The 18,748-nt window shown below is 35.9% G+C and overlaps 2 long non-coding RNA genes across 2 annotated transcripts; both read left to right on the plus strand.

Moving 5' to 3' along the window:
• Positions 1-1,983: 1,983 nt before the first annotated feature.
• LOC102582760 (uncharacterized) lies at positions 1,984-3,178 on the plus strand. The gene is made up of 3 exons (XR_367612.2): positions 1,984-2,026; positions 2,909-3,094; positions 3,168-3,178. It is a non-coding gene; the product is annotated as an uncharacterized lncRNA (long non-coding RNA).
• A 1,780-nt stretch (positions 3,179-4,958) lies between these two features.
• LOC107061465 (uncharacterized) lies at positions 4,959-7,435 on the plus strand. Its single transcript, XR_001473995.1, has 3 exons — positions 4,959-6,964; positions 7,048-7,119; positions 7,237-7,435. It is a non-coding gene; the product is annotated as an uncharacterized lncRNA (long non-coding RNA).
• Positions 7,436-18,748: the final 11,313 nt, after the last annotated feature.

An 18,748-nucleotide genomic window follows, 5' to 3' on the forward strand; every position in this document is an offset into this window, starting at 1 on the left:
AGTATACATAGTCTTTATAACTACCTCGTAGAGATAGATAGACTATTCCAGATAGACACTTGACTCAAAAGAAAGAAAAAGAATTTGAAGCATGGTTATTAGAAAATAAGATGGAAAAATTCATAAACAATAGATAGTAATAAACACTGAAGGACAAATAAACTATGTGATTACTAAATAATATTAGTATAAAGGAGAAACAAAGAGGAGGTTAGCCCTCTGCCTTCTCACACATGAAGTGCGATATCAGTTCACTACATACTAGCCTTCTATCATAATCATCGTCTGCCATACCTTCTTATATAGAGTAATATCCTCAATAAGTTGAGGTTGTGATGTGTCCCTTCTAATCACCTCCCACTCATATTTTTCTTCGGCCTACCTCCACCCTTTTGTAACTTCTATTATAGCAAAATTTGGAAAGATTTTGTCCGCAATTTACAGTCTACAACCATATCTAGTAGAAAGTTTGTGGTAGGCACAGTTCTCAAAAGTCAAGTTATATTGGTTTATAATTGGCCACCTAGGATATTTTAGGTTGTGTTTACCTAACTATATTGTTAGTGTTTAAGAAAATGGACTTTGGGCTCACAACTAAGCTAGTTCATGCAATGAAAATTTTCTAAAATTATATGATGATATGAATAAACGATAATTCTTTCCATCAACCAATTTGAGTCTATAGCATTTCCGATACACAGACCTACATTTAGAGGGTAGACTCATAACTTAGGGGCCAATATTGAGTTAGCTCATAAGGTGATTATCATGTCTTATTCTCTATTTCAAAAGTTAGTTCGTAAGATAATAGCCATCTTAAATCATATAAAAATGACAACTGATTAATTCTGTCAACTAATATGTGATTATTATCATTAGTGTCCTGATTGGAAGGATTTGGATTGATCATTGCTCTATGTGCCCTCTCAACCTATATGGAGAAGTCTAATTTCTTCTGTATGATTGGCTAAAATATTATTTTAAAATAATTCAAACATTATTTTAGTAGAAGATAAAAAAATAATGAAGAAAGATGGTCAGGACACCTATTGGACACGTGTTTGCTACTAAAGCAATACATATATATTTGAAATGAACATTAAATGTCAGGACACCTATTGTACACATATATACCTTTAAAATACATTATTAAATAGTTCAGGGGGTAAAAAATACGGTATTAAATAGTCTAGGGAGGTAATAGGTCCTCATGAAAGTTTAGTATCGCAACAACAAATCTGATCAAAATTGGGATATTTTTCAGACCCTTGTCCCAAATAATTTCAATCTACATGCATGATAAAATAATTTTTACTCAAAATTTTTATTTGTATCAAAAAGAATCTGTTACTTTTTCTATTTTAACTTTTAAAATTTAAATTAAAAAATTTAATCATAATTTTTTTCATATATCTTAGATATTCAATTTTTGTGATTTATAATTCTTTTTACATAGTTTCCTAATATGTTATTTCAAAAAAACTTAAAGATTTTATGTTTGAAATTTTGGCTCAATTTAAACTGTTTGGCTCTTAAAATTTAAAATATACATTGAGATAAAAGAGTACTATATTTATGAATAATTTATCAAGAATACAGTAAGTAGAAGAAAAGAAAGTGATATGAAATTCATAAACTTAAGATTCTGACTTTTGTGTGCATAGACTATATAATCCAGGACGAAGGATGTTCAACTGATCATCGATCGTAACTTTGTAGCTTCAGCGCTTCGATAGTTTGAACTCACACCTATATTATATAATATATTATATGAGATCATTATTAATATCACTAAATTGTAAGCCTTGTGAATAAAGAAGAATTTAAGAATGTGGAAGTTGAAGATTGCAAAAGGACAAGATGGTCCATACATGTACAGTACAAATAACTATGTTGGACGACAAACATGGGAGTTCGACCCAAACGCTGGAATGATAGAAGAACATGCCGAGATCGAAGAGGCCCGTCAACATTTTTGGAAAGTTATAAAGTTAAGCCCAATAGTGATCTTCTTTGGAGAATGCAGGTCAATAACTAACTTTATTTTTCTCTCTCTTTTTCTTTATTGCAAGATAGATTTTTGAGTCTTGTGATAGTAAGCTAGTGTTTGACCTCAAATTTTCAAATATTTTTGTTAAGTCATTTTTTGTTGAAGTTTTACCATGTGTTAGGCTATAAATTTTGGGACAAATATTTGATTTTTAGAAAGTGATTGATATCTATAAGTTATAAAAGTTATTAAAAACACACATAAGTTTGTATTATCACATGTTCTGTGAAAAGTCATGACAACGAACACAATTAATATGAATCTGAAAAAAGAGAAAGAAAACAAAAGGAAAATAAATTGATTTACATGTAGTCGAGACCTAGATTGAGTGTCTTATATATGTTATAGCTTTAATTGAGTGGAAAGTTAAAATTACGCCTAAAGTATTCCAAAGTCTAATTTTTCGAATTTCATATATAACTTATATATGCTTATATTAGAAAAGGAATGTATAACTTTTCTTACAGAAATATTGCCCGTATACATATTAAGAAAAATATAAGTAATTTTTTTCCTAATACAACAAAGCCCTTGTATATACTTACCGATTTTTCTTTAACTACTTCTAGAGGATATTTATTATAGAACTATTCATAATAGTTATATTTTTTCATGAACAAATGTATATTTTCAATTTATTACAAAATATCCAATAGTGTAAGTATCATACCTCAATTATGGATTTCAATTGTTCCCATTTCTTATGTAATGATTCAGCTAGGAAATGATATTAATATAAATCTTTTTATTAAAAAAATAATTAATTTAACTTGTTTCGAAATTTAAGAAAATAAATAAAAATTCAATTGTTCCCATTTCTTACGTAATTATTTTTTAAACGAAGTAATATTGTTGCAGTTTCTAAGAGAGAAGAATTTCAAACAGAGAATTGGAGCAGTAAAAGTAGAAGAAGGAGAAGAAATTAGCCATGAAATTGCTACAATTGCATTGCGTAGAGCTGTCCATTTCTTCTCAGCTTTACAGGCTACTGATGGACATTGGCCTGCTGAAAATGCCGGTCCTCTCTTCTTCCTTCCACCTCTCGTAAGTTTTTTTCATTTGGATTTGTAAAATTCTTTTTGACAAAATGGATGGACTAAAGCCAAAATTGTTTCAGGTTATGAGTATTCCCAGCTGAACATCGAAAGGAAATTCTTCGGTATATATACTGTCACCAGGTATATGATTTAATGCTACAATGACTTTTTCTTTTCTTTTCAAATTCTTAGAATTTTATGTTTAACTTATTGACATAATACATAAACGTGCTCTTTTAGCTTGGTTTTAGCAGACCTTAGTGCGGTGAGTATGTAGTAAATTTGTATAAAGTTAAATAAGTACACACATATTCTACGTGGCAATTCGCATGACATACACCCGAACTAATGTGTGGCGTCCTACATGTATTATGCCACGTAGGATGTGTGTGTCTACTTGTTTGATTTTATACAAGTTTAAGTGTCTATTTATGCACACTCAAAGTTGAAGGGCATAGATGTCAGCTGATGCCAAATTAAAATGCATATTTATGTATTATGCCTTAAAAAAAAATATAAACATAGTTCTATTTTGCTTTCACTGGTTAATAATCTGTTTGTAAAGGCGTTGAATTTCTGTTACAAAGACAAAGGTCTGATGGTGGTTGGGGAGAAAGCTACCATTCTTGTCCCGACAAGGTAATGTAGAAGCACCAAAGCAACGTAAAACAACAATTATACACCTACGTCTCAATTTGTGCATTGTTAAGGTCAGTTATATGCTATGTTTCTCCGTATGTCACTTGGTGCGTATCGCATCCTCCGAAAGTTGTGCATTTTTGGACGATCTGCAACAACACTTTTGGGGAGTCCTTGCAACATAGTAGTGTGTGTCTTTTAATAGTTTTGAGGATCTTATAATAGTTTTATTGCTCGTATTACCTTACCAGATTGTGCATGTACTTGAGCATGACTCGAGGCAATTTATGTTTATTTTGACAGAATAGTAATACTAGAAGAGCTTTTACCGATGAAAGTAACTGATGCTCAGCTATATGTCTTTGTTTCCCTTGTCTTGGAATACTTTATTTGTCTTTAAATTCATTGCCTTAGGAGTTTAGCAAATGCAGCTGTTGTTTAAAGCTTTCCCTTTGAAGTGTGCAACATGTTAAAGTATCAATAGACATGTAGCAACCGATGATGTTGGTTATCTTCAACATGTTCAAATAGTTGACCTGAAATTTGGGAAGATCCAGTCGTGTTGATGTGACTATATTGAATAACCATATTGTTGTACGATAGATCGATACATGACATGGTTTTCTTTGAGTCAGAGAAGATATCTATAAGGTTGTTTGGTAGGTGACATAATTCATATGAGTCCAACATGATGCTTTCTGCAGTTCATGACTTAGCTTGGCCATCCTTTAGAAAGGATGCTTGGTTACTCTTTCGCGCTGTTGATTTAGCTTGAATACGAATTAATGCTGCCAATTTGTCCGATTTTGATCCCTGAGAAATGTTTGTCGAATTTTTCTCCTAAGTCTGCTTTATTGGTTGATGATAGAGTAGGCTTGAATTTCTGGACTTAGAAGCAGCTCTTTCAGGAAAGTCAGTTCTAGTAATGAAGTGATGAGAAATGGCAGTATATGCTTTTCTGAGCAATGTTATTGTGTAGGATATTGGTTGAAGATGGGAGATAAAGGAACTAGAGCTACTAATAGGTCATTGTAAACTACCAACAACAACAATAACAACATACTCGGTGCAATCACACAAGTAGGGTATGAGAAGGGTAGGATATTCACAAACCTTACTCCTTTGTGGGGTTAGAGAGATTGTTTCTGATAGACCTTCGGCTCAAAAACACGATTATAAGAAAATAAGACAGCAAAAACAAAATACAAAGCCAATGGAGCAACAAATAGTAATAAACAATGAAGAACAAAGAAACTATATGATTCCTAAATAATATTAGTAATAAGGTGAAACAGAAAGGTTAGCCCCTGCCACGCCCACATAAAGTGCGACAACACACGGTTACCTACTAATCTTCTATCCTAATCTTCGACCTCCATATCTTACTATCGAGGATCATGTCCTCACTAAGCTAAAGTTGTTGTATGTTCTATCTAATCACCTTCCCCCAATTCTTCTTCGGCCTACACCTGCCCCTCCTAACTTTTATTACAACCACCTTAAACACCTTCTTAATTACTGACATATCCACACACCTCATCTTTACATAATTTGAACCATCTCAATCTCATCTCTCTTATCTTGTCTGCCTCGGAGGTCATTCCCCTTGAGTCAACTACCCTTGAGTCATAATTTGTAGCGCTCAAATTTGTGTAAGAAGTAAAAGGTTATGACAACAATGAAAGATGTGAAATTTCCTAAAGTTGAGGCACCTTTGTAATGTTTACTCAAAGGTTGCATTTCATTAATTCAGTCTACAGCCTTTGCTAGCAAAAAGTTTGTGGTAGGTACAGTTCTCTAAAGTCAGATTATATTAGTTTGTGATTACCTAGGATATATTATGTTGTGTTTACTGTTTTCATCTCGAATAGTTTGGGATTGAGGCATAATTATAATTATTGTTGTTGCCTCCTCCAGCGTCAACCCCATGGTCATACATACACCTAATCATGTTGTTAGTGTTTAAGAAAAGGACATTGGGCTCACAACTAAGCTAGCTTATGAGGTAAGAATTCTCTATATAAATAGACAGTAATCCATTCCCTCAACCAATTTGAGTCTGTAACATCCTCTGGCGCACAAGCTTGAATAGTGGGAGGGAGGACTATATAACCTAGGGGACAACATTGGGTTAGCTCATAAGGTGATGATCATGTCTTAGTCTGATCCAAGAACAAGAACATCTTTGACTCTGATACCATGTATTCCAACAATGTATGCGTATTTTATTTTGGGTGGTTTTTTTAATTACACAGATGACTTTTAGAATTTTGGCCTTTAAAAAAATGATCTAATTAATGATGTGACCAAATCATAATTGATCACGTGTAAAAAATAGTTTTGCATAATTGAAGTTAAAAAATAATGGCATGGGTGAATCTTTTCTCAAAGTTCGATGACATATTTGAGTCATTTTCCTTATATTTTTCACACTGTCAATACACAAACTCCCCTTAGTTTTAACAATAAAGACATAATATTTGATGTATAAGTTAGGTGTAGACCACAAAATTTAAATCCTACTTTTTGTCGTGAACAAATAGAGATGGCTAATAGAGAGAAACTGTTGTAAAGCAAATCTGCCTAAACCCACAAAACTTTTAGTCCGCATGAATCCATCCTACATAAATTCACCCCGCATAATTTGCTTTAGTTAGTTGATATTATTATTTATTATTATTACAAAAACCTAACACTTGTAGCTTAAAAACTTGACAAAATTTCTCATAGCACAAAGTCAAATCTGACCCGTTGTCATCCCTATGAACAGAATTGTATATTTATGTTGGGAGTTAGGTAAAGGACGAGTCCATATTTCATATAATTCTGAACTTATGTGCTAATAAGAGTTAATATATGCAATAACATACCAATATTTTTTTTTGGTTTCCCACCCGGTGTCCGAAGCCCATGAATTCGGATCGCGCACTGCAGGGCCCATTTGAGGGTGGCGCTCCCAACATGATTTTCTCCATACCGAAGGCTCAAACTCGAGACCTCTGGTTAAGGGTAAAACACTTTCACCACTACACCACAACCTATTAAAATGTACAGTAGATTCATTCAATTGAATTCCTATATAAATTCAATTTTCTTCATTCAATTCCCAAAAATTTGAGATAAGATTAATAATATTCGTTGAAAATGGCGAAAGCAAAAGTGACGATGGAGGTTGGGAACGACGGCGTTGCGGTAATTACATTCGTCAATCCGCCGGTGAATGCCCTTGCTATTCAAAGTAAGCTTAAAATTCATCGAAAAGGAATTTTGATTTGTTTTGTTGAAGCGGAATTTTGATTTTGAGTTTTGATTTGGTTGTAGTTTTCGCTGGGTTAAAGGAGAAATGGAATGAGGCAGCTATGAGAAATGATGTCAAAGCTATTGTACTCACTGGTAAAGCTCTTGATCTTCCTTTATTCTTCTTCTATTATGGTTTATTTCTTCGTCTTACTGTTTTTTTTAAAAAAATAATTAATTTTTTTAAATTTTGATCTGTTTGATTTTTGATAGGATTTGGTGTTATCAATAAATAGTGATCGATTTAGGAATTTGGTTAAACTTTCTGAATTGCGATTTGCGGAGCTGATGTTTCGATGAATTTTTTTGTTATGATTGCTAGTAGGGGTGTCAAATAGGCAGGTTGGATTGAAATTTGAGATATTAAAAAGGGAAAATTGTATATAATGACAAACTATTAATTCAAATTAAATGTTATAACTACAGTTTGATTTAATTGTGCCCCGTAGCAAACTGTTGTCAATCGCCTCTCTACCTGAAATTCTTGCTTGCCACTCTCCCTCTCTTGCTCTCTAGTCTCTCCCTCGCCTCTCTCGCTTTATACAAACAAAAATGTATAAATTGTATTTCTGTTTGTATAAAGCGAGAGAAAATTGTATATATACATGCGAATACATATATCTACGTCCTATATACTTATAATTATACAATACAAATATTCCCCTGCCCAATTCTCTTTTGCCTTTCTCTCTTTTCTCAGTTTATACAAACACAGATTATACAAAATACAATGTATAATTTATGTTTGTATAAAGCGAGAGACAGAGATTTGATATACAAACGTTTTATTCGATTCAATTGTATACAAATTCAAATTTTATGCAGATATATAAACACATAAAATTGCATTAAGAGGCTGCCAACGATTTATACAAATGAGAGGCTGACAACAATTTATACAAATGGTCTGCCAGCGAATTATACAATTTGATACTCCATAGCAAACATAAAGTTTGCTATGGAGCGCAATTATACAAACTATAACTATAACATACAAATTTGATTTTTATGTTTGCTATATGTGAAAGTTGCTCATAACAAAATGAGTTGAAATAGAAATTGGGTTAGGTCTTGACCCGCCCAAGTTTACTTTGAGCTCAAATTGGTTGGGTTCAAATGGGCTAAAAAATGGGTTGGGTCTTGACCTGCCCAATTTGAGCCTATTAATCTCAATAATTTTAACATAGTGATATTTAATTTTTATAATCACAATTCGAATTTCAGTTCAAGAATTTTTTAAAAAGTAACAAATGGATAGATAAATCCTAAAAGATGTTAAATAGATAATAATTTATACCTTTAATATAGGAACATATTTTAGTAAAACGTTTTAAAACGGGTTGAAATTGGAGATTGAATTGAGCTCAATTGAGGATTCTCTTAAAATGGGTTAGGCTTTAATGGGTTGAGATTGTAATGCAGATTCAATGGAACAGTAATATTGATGAACAATAATCAATGGAACAGTAGAAAAAGGGGAAATTCAGGGAATAGAAAATGAGGAAGACAACTAGTTGCTAAGCTAACTTACAACTAAGAGATATATGGCAAAACAAGATAATCCCATTTCATTTTCATCAGTACAATATATATAGGACCACAACCCTAGCTGATTCATAGAGTATGCTTGCAACAGTGTCCTCACCTACTACTGCTTCTGACAGAGCTATGCCAGCTCATACAAAGATGACTAAAGTGCAATTAAACAAAATATAATACTACTACTTCAGGGATTAAAGTGCTAACTTAACAACTTCAGCCACTTTCATTCTGCATCATTCCTCCATCCTTACGAACTTCCTTGTCCTCAAGGAAGAACTCTGGGAACCTGATCTTCATAGCCGTAAAATCTTCCCATGTAGCTTGCTCTTTGGACATCTCCTTCCACTGAATCAGAACCTGAACCACTGCCTTATTTCCTTTCTTAATCATTCTTCTTCCTTCAATGCTCTGGGGCTCCACACAAAAGGGGCTTGCTATGTCAATGATTGGTGGATGATGGGTAGTGTCTGGTAGTTGATGGCATAACTTCAACTGAGACACATGTATAGTGGGATGGATGGCGACATGAGCTGGTAGAGATAGCTTGTATGCTACTGTTCCAATCTTTTCTAAGATCTGATAGGGTCCATAAAACTTTGCTGACAGTTTATTGAATGCTTGTTGAGACACTGTCACTTGTCTATAGGGCTGAATCTTCAAATACACCCAATCCCCTACCTTCAATTGCCTATCACTTTTATGTTTGTTAGCTAAAGACTGCATCCTTTGTTGAGCTCTGTGTAGATGGAAATTGAGCCTTAAATTCTCTGGTGATCAGACTCTTATCCACTTCTTCTTCAATAGCTTCCCCTGGTAGATATGGCAAATGGATAGGTGGAGCTTGACCTATATAGTGCTTCATAAGGGGTGGTTTGTATAGCTGACTAGTAGGTGGAATTATACCACCATTCTGCTAGTGGCAAGTATAAAGCCCAGTCATGCTGACTATCTGAGCAATATCACCTTAAATAAGTCTCCAATATCCTGTTAAGGACTTCAGTTTGACCATCTGTTTGTGGATGGTAAGCTGAAGATGTGCTCAATGTTACTCCATGTAATGAAAACAGTTCTTGCCAAAACCTACTCAAAAATATGGGATCCCTATCACTCACAATATTTTCTAGCATGCCATGGAGTTTGAACACCTGGTCCATGAATGTTTGAGCCATAGAAACAGCCGTGTAAGGATGGTTGAGTGCCATAAAATGGTAAATTCTCTGGTGATCAGACTCTTATCCACTTCTTCTTCTTCAATAGCTTCCCCTGGTAGATATGGCAAATGGATAGGTGGAGCTTGACCATATAGTGCTTCATAAGGGGTGGTTTGTATAGCTGACTGGTAGGTGGAATTATACCACCATTCTGCTAGTGGCAAGTATAAAGCCCAGTCATGCTGACTATCTGAGCAATAGCACCTTAAATAAGTCTCCAATGTCCTGTTAAGGACTTCAGTTTGACCATCTGTTTGTGGATGGTAAGCTGAAGATGTGCTCAATGTTACTCCTTGTAATGAAAACAGTTCTTGCCAAAACCTACTCAAAAATATGGGATCCCTATCACTCACAATATTTTCTGGCATGCCATGGAGTTTGAACACCTGGTCCATGAATGTTTGAGCCACAGAAACAGCCGTGTAAGGATGGCTGAGTGCCATAAAATGGCCATACTTGGTCAATCTGTCTACCACCACAAGGATGGTGGTTTTCCCCTTAGACTTTGGAAGGCCATCAATGAAGTCCATGCTTATGCAAGACCATGAGGTCTTGGGAATAGCCAAAGGTTGTAAGAGGCCCGGAGTTGCTGAGGCATCATACTTACTTCTTTGACAAACTGAGCACTTCCTAACATATTCATTTACATCTTCTCTGAGATTCTTCCAATAGAAAAGAGTAGCCAGCCTTCTGTAGGTATTCTCCATTCCTGAGTGCCCCCCATTAGTGTTATCATGCCACAGTTGCATGATGTCCTTCCTTAGCTGTGCATCTGCTCCAATAACCAGCTTACCATACTTCCTTAGTTGTTGGTTGGTGTAAGTGTATCCCTTTACTGTTTCACCTTGCTCCTCCAGCTTCTGAATAAGAGATCTAAGCTCTTGGTCTTTGTTCCAAAGTTCCATGATCCTATGAAGCAAAGTGTGATCTGCAGGTGCTACTGAAATCATTAGCAATTCAGTATTCACTTGTCTTGATAGAGAATCGGCAGCCTTATTTTCCCTTCCCTTCTTATACTCTATTTCAAAATCAAACTGCATCAATTTTGCTATCCATTTCATCTGAGTCCCAGTATGAAGTTTTTGCTCCAGTAAAAACTTCAATGCTTTTTGATCTGTTCTGATTAAAAAATGTCTTCCCAGCAGATATTGTGACCACTTAGTCACGGCCATGACTAAAACTAATAGCTTTTTGTCATACACAGATAAACCTTGATGCCTTGCAGAGAGCCCCTTGCTCAAATAAGCCAATGGATGTCCATCCTGCATCAATACTGCCCCTATACCGTAGTCACATGCATTTGTTTCAACTACAAACATCAATGTACTATTAGGCAAAGCTAGCACAGGAGCACTTACCAGTGCTAATTTCAACTTCTCAACAGCTGCAGTAGCCTTGTCACTCCAATGATACCCCTCCTTCTTCAAAAGATCAGTCAACGGCTTGCTAATGACCCCATAACCTTTGATGAACCTCCTATAGTAACCAGTTAATCCAAGAAAACCCCTCAACTCCTTTAGTGTTTTAGGTATTGGCCAATTTTTAACAGCTTCTATCTTTTTTGGATCAGTAGCTACACCCTCAGCAGAGATGAAATGACCAAAGTACTCCACCCTTGTTGCCCCAAATGAGCATTTAGCCTTCCTCATAAACAACTTATGTTGTACCAGCAAGTTGAAAGTGATTCTCAAATGCTGCAAATGTTCTTCCAAGCTCCTGCTGTAAACCAAAATGTCATCAAAAAATACCAAAATAAACTTCCTTAGGTAATCTTTGAACACATGGTTCATTAACCCTTGAAAACTAGAAGGTGCATTAGTGAGACCAAAGGGCATCACTAAATACTCATAGTGTCCAGCATGTGTCCTGAAAGCAGTCTTCTGTACATCTTCCCTTGTCATCCTAATCTGATGATAGCCAGAGCTAAGATCTAGTTTAGAGTAGATCCGTGAACCACCAAGTTCATCTAACAACTCTTCGATAATGGGGATGGGAAATTTATCTTTGATAGTCATCTTGTTGAGTGCCCTATAATCTACACACAACCTCCAAGACCCATCTTTCTTCCCTACCAATACCACTGGTGAAGCATAAGGACTAGAGCTTGGCCGCACAATGCCTTGATCCAACATTTCTTGCACCATCTGATCAAGGACATCTTTCTGTCCTGATGAGTACCTATAACACCTAGCATTGACTGGATTGCTACCTTGCTGCAAGGGAATCTTGTGGTCAAACACTCCTCTATGAGGTGGCAAGCCCTTGGGATCCTGAAAGAGTATCTGAAACTCCTTAGTTAATTCCAAGATAGGATTAGCACTAGCATCGGCCTGTGGTTCCTCTCGTTGTTCCTGATCAGTTGGCAATACCCTGATCATGAAAAGTTGACAGCCATTTTGGGCTAGCTTGTCCAACTTCTTGGCCTCCACAATTCTAGTTTTCTCTCTAGTACCTTGTATTACCACTTCCTTGCCTTGATACCAGAACCCCAACGTTAACTTCTGGAAGTTGAGTTTGATGTCTCCTAGAGGAAGCAACCACTGAACCCCCAAAATCATATCGCAAGAACCTAGTGACAGCAACAAAAAGTCATCCTGGAATGTGAGCCCTTGCATCATCCAAATGAAGTTTCTACAAACCTCATTAGTCTGTCTATTGCCACCATCAGCTACATTCACATACTATGGTTTGATCAATTGTGTATCTCCCTGCAACTTCTTAATCAGCCTATCATCAATAAAATTATGTGAGCTTCCAGGGTCAACCAATATGTTTAGAGGACCATCCTTAGTATAGCCCATGATTCTAAGTGTATTGAACCCATAGATTCCATTAAGAGCATGTACAGATATTTCACAATTCTGTTCATGTCCCTCATCCTCTTCATAGTTATCATGATCCTCCTGCACTTCTAACATTTGGTCTTCCTCCCCATCTTCAGCCACCTCTAACAAATATAGTTGTTTGTTAGAGCTGCACTTATGACCAGGCACAAACTTCTCATCACAGAAGAAACACAGACCCTTCTGCCTTTTCTCACTCATCTCAGTAGGTGTGAGCCTTCTTGAAGTCTTCCTGTTCAGACTCACAGATGAGTCCTTAAATGGTTGGCCTTCTCGTTTGCTTCCTGCTCCCTTGGAAAATGAATTATAGTTCTCTGCCTCCTGCTCCCTTGGAAAATGAATTATAGTTCCCTGCCCTTGACTGAGAACCCCCTGCAACATATAGAGATGATCTAGTCAACTTCAACTGGGCATTTACCTGAGCCTCAGTGTTTCTTGCTAACTGGTAAGCTTGTGGTAAGGAACAGGGCCTATGATTCTTAACAGTAAATCCAATCTCAGGTTTCAAACCAGTGATAAAAGCACTAATAGCATACTCAGGGAGAATAACCAATCTGGTCATAATCCTATCAAACTCCTTTTGATACTCATCAACCATACCAACCTGCTTGACTAGTTTAAGTTCAGACATAGGATCAGTATACTCAGCCCCAAATCTGTCCATTAGAGCATAAACATACTCCTCCCAAGCAGGGTAAGGTAAGTGAGATCTACTTTTCAAATAAGCCAGATGCCATTTTATAGCTATATCATCAAAATGAATAATTCTATAGCTATATCATCAAAATGAATGGATGCTACCTTAACCTTCTGATTATAAGCTACTTCATCCATCGAAAAGTATTGTTCCACCTTACACAACCATGCTCTAAGGTTAGTTCCATTAAACCTAGGAAATTCCATTTTGGTGAACCTGGTCATTGATTGGTTTCCTGAGCAGTTTCCAGGTGATGCTCCAAATGATACCCCTCCCTGAGGACCTGCAACATGTGGTCCTTGATTCATCCCTTGTGAAGCATGTCCTTGAGGTGTGGTTGTTTCCATATTAGCTTGAAAAGGAGGCACAGACCCCCACCCCAAAGGATTCATTCCTGGTGATTGTTGCATTCGATAGTTCTGATTCATCCAAGCTACAGGGTTCCCAGATGGAGTATAGATGTCTCCACCACTCTCTGTTACTTCTGTTATGATCAATGAGACGATGTGTGCAAATGCAAATCATGAGACGAGGTGTGCATTCTATTCAAACACTAGTTAGTACACGCTCATAAGTAGACTGATTTGCGCTTGCCCATAGTTAAGTTACCTCATGTGCTGGTCTCATTATCTTGGTATCAGGATCGTCAAGGGACTCGCAACAATATAATGTGACAAGTAGTCAGCCATGCGAGGGATTGCAAATAAAACCGGAAAGAACTCCACGGGAAATCCCCTGTTACGCAACAATGTATAATGCAGATTCAATGGAACAGTAATATTGATGAACAATAATCAATGGAACAGTAGAAAAAGGGGAAATTCAGGGAATAGAAAATGAGGAAGACAACTAGTTGCTAAGCTAACTTACAACTAAGAGATATATGGCAAAACAAGATAATCTCATTTCATTTTCATCAGTACAATATATATAGGACCACAACCCTAGCTGATTCATAGAGTATGCTTGCAACAGTGTCCTCACCTACTACTGCTTCTGACAGAGCTATGCCAGCTCATACAAAGATGACTAAAGTGCAATTAAACAAAATATAATACTACTATAACTTCAGGGATTAAAGTGCTAACTTAACAACTTCAACCACTTTCATTCTACATCAGATTGAACCCAATTCAAATTTACTTGAGCCCAACCCTTAAAATTCTGGACAGATTGGGCGGGTTATCTATGTTTGGGTTCATTTTTTACACCCCTAATTGCTAGTAACTATTTTTTTTTTGTTTAAATGAAATTTTTGTTTGATCTTGGATGGAATTTAGTATCAGTAAGTAGTGATTAGTTTAGGAGTTTCGTTAAGCTTTCTGAATTGCGCTCTGCGGAGCTGATGTATGGATGAATTTCAGTTATGATTGCTATTAACTGTCTTTTTTTTCCTCAAAAAGAAATTTTTGTTTGAGCTGTTTGATTTTGGATAGAATTTAATATCAGTAAATAGCGATTAATTTAGGAATTTAGTTAAATGTTTTGAATTACGAATTGCGAAGCTGATGTTTCGATGAATTTCAGTTACGATTGGTAGTAACTTTTTTTTTGGGAAAATTCATAAGTACCCCCAATCTATGTCCGAAATTTCAGAGACACATTTATACTATACTAAGGTCCTATTACTCCAAACTTATTTTATAAATAATTTTCTATCCCTTTTCGGCCTATGTGGCACTATCTTCTGGACCCAGCGCGTGTTGACAATTTTTTCAAGTTATCTGGTTGATAGTGCCACGTAGGCCGAAAAATGGTAGAAAATTATTTATAAAATAAGTTCGAGGGTAACAATATTTGAAATAATGTAGCTTATTGTTTGTTGTGTTAATGTAAGTGATATAACAATAATTAAAATTATTAAAATTCTCTCCGAAAAGTGATCTGTATTTCTATTATTCTCTCTAGATAGACGCTCGTCTCAAAAGAAAAAGAATTCAAAGCATGATTATTTAATAGAAAATAAGAAGGAAATAATCATTGAGATATGAAACAAATGAGCAACAAATAGTAATAAATACTGAAGGACAAAGAAACTATGTGATTCCTAAATAATATTACTAATAAGGAGAAACAGAGAGGAGGTTAGCCCCCTGCCTTCTTACACATGAAGAGTGACAACACCCGATCATATATTCAGTAAATTAAAGTTGTACTATGTCTTAATAGTCACTTTTTTATTGACACATTCACGCACCTCCTTTTCATAAGGTCCTAACTATTTAGTCTTGCGTCTCTCATCTTGTCCGGCATGGAAGTCACTCCTATCTCGTAAATTACAATAAGTCTTTATTTATAGCATGCAATTTTGTGCAAAAATTGAAAAAATTATAACCGCAATGAAAGATGTGAAATTTCCCTAAAACTGAGGCACTTTTTTTAATGTTTACTCAATGCTTGCATTTCATTACTGCAGTCTACAGCCATGGCTAGCGAAAGTTTGTGGTAGGCCACAGTTCTCAAAAATCAAATTATATTTTAGGTTGTGTTTGTTCTTTTCATTGGGAATAGTTTGGGATTGAGGTATAGTTGTAATTATAATTTGTGGTGCGCACACTTTTTATGTCACATCAACATTTAAGGTGTGTATTACACTCTTTATGTCACATCATCATTTAAGGTGTGTTTAGTTCATTTTAAAATAGATTTTTTTTGGGAGGGGGAGGATAATAGGATCTTAGTTAAATTTAGGTGTGTTGTTGATTTTTGGTATAGTTCAAGGGGTACTTATGCCTTATTACAATAATTTATATAAAAGTGTTTAACTACGTGTGGAGTTTAAGAAATTAAAAAGACTTTTAAAATTCATGGTCTAAAATAAGTTATATATATGTGTCGTGTGTAAGTAATCTCACAAATAGATTCACATACACCTTGTATATGAGTCATGTTATTATGTTGAATAACAAGCCTTTAAAGGTTAGATTGATAGTTTGAAGTTAAATTATTACTTAATATATTAACGGAATAAGGCCTAAAATACCATGAACTATTGAAAATAGTACAAAACTACCCTTCATCCACCTATTGACTCCTAAAATATCCTTGTCAACCAACCACCTATTGGCTCACAAATATCTCTACCATCCACATTTAGGTCCAATATTGATCACTTTTATAGCGAATTGTAATTTAAATAATTCAATCAAATTTTTTTAAATACGTGGTGAGTGGTGACCATCTATTGTTTACAATTTTATTACTTAAATTAATTTACAAACCCACCTATTTCTAATTATACCCAATCCAAATTAACTACACTCAACACAAATTAACTACACCCGATTCAAATTAACTATACCCACCCTAAATTACATTTACCCGCTGATTAAAACAACTACACATTTCACTCCCAACGTTTAACTTCCTCTTCCAACCTCTTTCCTAAATATATTAGCCTACAATCTGGAAAAACACTACCTAAATACACTCATATATCCCTTTCGCTAAACATTCATCTGACTAATAGTGCCTTACTAAAACGGGCATAACTTTTTACTCCAAACTCGAAATGGGGAAACTTAATGGCGTTGGAAACAGGACCTAAAGACCTTTAATTTAATAGGTAATGCGCTACCTAATTCATTATGTGATGAGAGATATGATTGTTTGAAGTTGACACAAAACTTAAAAGCTGATAGGTGACTTGTATGGACCCCTAAACGGACCGTACAAGCCACCACGTGCCGTCTAGGGTCCCGTCCAGGTGACCCCCACCTTGGCAGCCTTTGGACGGTTGGCCACCTTGCCATAAACAGGTCGTGGACCCCTAAACGGATCGCTTAGAGTTCCATGAAGGGTCCATGGTCCATTTTGGTTCGTGAACTTGCTTGTTAGCCCTCTTTAGACCTTCTCAAAGTTCGAGATATTACATGAACGATTCAAATCTTAAGAGTAGAGCTGCGAGGTATTATAGAATGATTCAGGTCTTAGCTTAGAAATTTTCGGAGTGTTACATTCGCGAAGGTCATGATCGCGAAGGTTAGGCCACCTGGACCTATCCCTCGCGAAAGCGATCAACCTCTCACGATCACAAGGCACACCAGGTACCAGAAAACCAACCAACATAATTACACAATAATCAACAAAAGGACCTTCAAGATTCGTTTAGAGCTTCGTACACACAAATCACATGTGAAAATCGACTATATTCGACATTCCGAATTTAATGGAACCGTCAAAACACGAATCTGAGGTCTCCTTGATCCGACATCTATGAAAGTCACAAGAAACTAACACAATGCCTAAAAAGGCTAAATTAAGCTCGGAACCTCCAAAAAATCCACCAACACCATACCTAGGCCTAAAATGTCAAAAATAACTTTGTTAGCCGAAGTAGACACGTTAATAATCTCGTCCCCACCTAGGACTGGCAGGGGGACCGGGTTGGTCCGCCCCTTCCTGCAACCGGTTCGAGAACCGGCTCGCCGGACCCGGTCCCGTCCATTTTCGCGGGTTGGGAGGGTTTCGGGATAGGGGACCGGTTAGGGGCCGGTTCACCCTTTGGGCCCGGTCCTGGCCCGGATGAACCGGGCCCGCCCCCCGACCCGCGCCCGATTCGAGAACGGACCCGGTCCCGTCAAATTCTCGCGGGATGGGGGCCTTCGGGATAGGGGACCGGTACCGGTCCGGTTCACCCGTTGGTCCCGGTCGACCCGGCCCGGATGAACCGGCCGGTTCGCGGGATCCCCTAACTTTTTTTTTTTTGAATTATATCCATTGGGCAACGGCTAGTGGGCCCCCCCAACAGATTTATTCACTGTTTTTTCCCTTCCTCAACACCCCTACTTTTAATACTTTAATTTAAACCCTCAAGTTATCATAAATACACTTTAACCCACTTTTAATATTACAAATACCCATGTATCTCTTATTATTTCTTACAAAATCATATATTTTCTCATCTATTTTTTATATCCTCTCAAGTCTCAATCTTAAGTCTCAATTTTTTATTCCATTTAAGTCTCATATTATATCATAATACATATATTTCAATTCTAAATTTTCATATTATATATCATAATATATATAATTCTCATATTTGCTATCAAGTATTGGAGTTCCAAATTACAAGTTACAACAAACTACAAGCTTCAAGAATCGGTTATAACGTCTGCTATTAACGCAGACGTTTGGTACATTCGTTTCATAATATTTATCTTTTATTTTTCGTCATTAATTTGTGTTATTATTATTTTTATATTAAACTTTACATATAATTAAATATGAGTTCTAACAAAAAAGATACCGGTAAAGGAAAAGAAAAAGAACCAAGTGGCATTAGTAAATTATTTAATTTTAATAAAAAAAAGTAGTAAGGAAAAAAATAAGAGTAAATGTGGTGGTACTTCTAGAGTTAGATTTAATACAAATGATTCTACTTATGTTGATGATACTTCTTATGATATTGATTCAAATGCTCAACTCGATCA

This window comes from Solanum tuberosum, unplaced genomic scaffold, assembly GCF_000226075.1.
Source record: "Solanum tuberosum cultivar DM 1-3 516 R44 unplaced genomic scaffold, SolTub_3.0 scf00140, whole genome shotgun sequence".
NCBI lineage: Eukaryota > Viridiplantae > Streptophyta > Magnoliopsida > Solanales > Solanaceae > Solanum > Solanum tuberosum.